The sequence below is a fragment of the Eriocheir sinensis genome, chromosome 23 (assembly GCF_024679095.1).
Source record: "Eriocheir sinensis breed Jianghai 21 chromosome 23, ASM2467909v1, whole genome shotgun sequence".
In the NCBI taxonomy this organism is placed as follows: Eukaryota; Metazoa; Arthropoda; class Malacostraca; order Decapoda; family Varunidae; genus Eriocheir; species Eriocheir sinensis.
The window spans coordinates 18,344,479-18,347,666 of NC_066531.1; positions in this window are offsets into that span (position 1 = coordinate 18,344,479).

Genomic DNA, 3,188 nt, shown 5'->3' on the forward strand with positions numbered 1-3,188 from the left:
AATTCATGGACAGCGATATTAGGTGGGGTTAGATGCACGGGAGCTACACGGGAGCTTAGGTCTAGGGGAGCTGCCTCGTACAGGCCTACCGGGCTCTTGCAGACTCCTGTGTTCTTATGTTCTTATGTTCTTATTATGCCTCAAGAGGCAGGCCGTAAATGAGCTGTAACTATAAGTGGTGGAAGACGAATACTATACACACAATATATTGATGGATAGATAGATAGACAGATAGATAGGTAAAGTTGGGGGCATACGCTGTAGCAGCGCGTGGCCTCGGTGCTCATCTCCGTAACATTGGCCATTGAGCCTGTGGTGGGAGGGAGCCCATTACCCCGGGACACAGGGCCAGTGTGACGTCCGGGTTACCACAGTTTACCTTCCCCAGGTTTCCCCAGGTACCCATTTATCGACCAGCCCGAGAGAGAGGATGAACAGCTGGGTGAGCTGCACGCCTACTACCTGGGCCGGGATACGAACCCGGGCCCTTGGAGTAGAAGCCGGGCACGCTGACCACTATACCACGGAGGCGTGGTACAGATAGATACAGATATAAATAATGATAGATAGATAGATAGATATAGATATAGACTGATGGATAGATATAAATAAAGATAGATATAGAAATAGATATGTACCTATCTATTATTTACGTGGCGAATTGGCTTACGTGTTTCAGTGATATATTAGCGTCAGAACAGACACGACATAAACTATATGGGCCTATTGTTAACAGTCTGGTGAAGCGTGGCCCCCCCCCCCCCAATGACATAGCCAGTACGGTGGAGCACTGGCTGTCTCCCTCCCCTTAATTACTAGATGTTTCATTCCACGACCGGGTCTTTCCACTAACAATACACGGACTTTGAGAAAGGATGATAATTCATTAGTATTTTGGAGCAACTGTTGTATATCCCATGACTCAGTGAGGTTGAGGAAGCTCGGTAAGGAATAAAAAGTACTTAAGAGCAGTTATACAATTTACTAGAGAGGCAAGCCCGAGGGTAGCAGACAGGAACACTTAGTAGGACATTGAATTCACAGAAGTTTGGAAAAGAGCTTGATTGATTTTTTTTTTTATGCTAAATAAGCTCCTGGAATCTTTAAAAAATGAAATGAAGAAACAAACGAAATATCTAAAGCGATGAAGAGAGAGGTCTTTAGTGCTGTCCTTTGAGTGAGATTTTCAAGGAGTGCGTTCTCCGCGTCATTGCATATAGATAAAAAAAGTAAACATTGATCAACCCTTTGGAAAGGAAATTGATGAATGTCCAAAGAGGAATTGAAAATCAATACCAGGTATCAGGACACCTCTCCTCCCGAAATTGACCCCTCTTTCGGCCACCTCTTTTAATTCTTTTCAGGAGCAACGAGTAGCGGGCTTTTTTTATATTATCGTTCCCTTTTTTGTGCCCTTGAGCTGTCTCCTTTGTTGTAAAAAAAAAAAAAAGTTTCACTCCAATGGCTAAAAAAACCCTGCAAATAGACAACTCAGAAACAACTGACATAATAAAGGGAATTAAAACCAACAGAAGTCATTGACCAGGACACGCATGCAGGAGAAAAGACAGCAGATACACAAAAAAGTGGCAGACTGGAAAAATATGCTGCAAACAGACCAAGCTATATTATAGTGTGAAAAAAATTACAAGTATACGGAACGTTAACACCAAAATTCAAAACTTGAGGCACGATATTGTGGATAGAAATATTCAGGAGAGGAGTATGTCAAGCGGTGAAATGATAGAAGCATGATGATGATGATGATGATGACACCGCCGCCATCCCCCCCACATCCCTCCCCCACTCAACACACAGAAGACTTCGGGTCACCAATGCCTTCCACTTGGGGGCAATCACGCACAATTCCTGTCTCCATGCATACTAAGAGTTGCTGTCATGTCCTCACCTGGGCGTCGGGGCACGGAGAACGGGGTGGCGATAACTCCATATTGGCGAACAGCATTAAACAAACTTACCGAATATCGACAACCACGTTCACCTGCGCTTCAGTCTCCGCCATTCCGCTGACCGAAGGCAATGCACTAGTAAACGAATGAGCTAATTGGCTTGCGTGGTCGTTTGCGTCAATTTCTCTCTTCTATAAGTGCTGTTATCTAAGGTTTTGCGCAACAGCAGTATTCAGCATATAGTGTTTCATAACATTATTTACTAACGTGGTCAACAAATTTACAAGTCAATTTATCAGCCAGTCATCAAGACGTTAATAAATGAAAAACATCTACCTATCCGTGAATCACTGACTCCTCCAGGAACTAATGAACAGGGTCACGGCAGGCGGTGGAGAAGAATGATTCGTTGGACTTGGATGGCTGAAGTAAAGAAAGCTTGTAAAGGAGGGTATCAGGACATCTCTCCTCCCGAAATTGACCTATCTTTCGGCCACTCCTCTAACTCTTTTTAGGAGCAGTGAGTAGCGGTCTTTTTTTTTTTACCATTTGTTACCTTTTTTATGCCCTTGAACTGACTCCTCTGCTGTAAAAAAAAAAAGGTAAACCAGGAGGAGGTGATCAAACTACTACAGACCTAATCCCAGACTGTAGCGTGTCATAGCTGAAAACAGTTCAAAGGTATGCAGTCACAGAGTTCCTGCAGCCTGGGAAAATGCCACCTCTCCACTAATTCACACAAAAAGTGACGAAATATTCTTTAAGCTGGAGTATCAAAACGGTTTTTAAAGTAATTTGAATATAATTATTTGGAACTATTATTTCTTACGGCAGCAGGGTTTTGCGTTTTTTTTTTTTTTTTTTTTTTTTGGTTACTCCTTGCTCTTAGTTTGCCTGCTTTGCCGTGAGGAAACAGTACTTCGGAAAATTATGTTCATTGAAAAGTAAATTAAAAGCCCAATTATTAGTAGAATCTCATTTTCAGACTACAGTGTTTCAGCTGAATAAAAAAGAACAAATAAAAAACGAAGACAGGATCGTATATTATCCAATGAGTTCCAAACTGTTTTCAAACATCTCGTATTGCCAAGTTGTTCCTGTGCGTGTGCGTGTGCGTGTGCATCTTTGTGTGTGTGTGTGTGTGTGTGTGTGTGTGTGTGTGTGTGTGTGTGTGTGTGTGTGTGTGTGTGTGTGTCTCCTAATGTATCTGTAATGTAGGCAATATAATCCCATCAAGAGGGTCTGGACAGCATCGTCGGCAGGAGGATGATCAAGAGG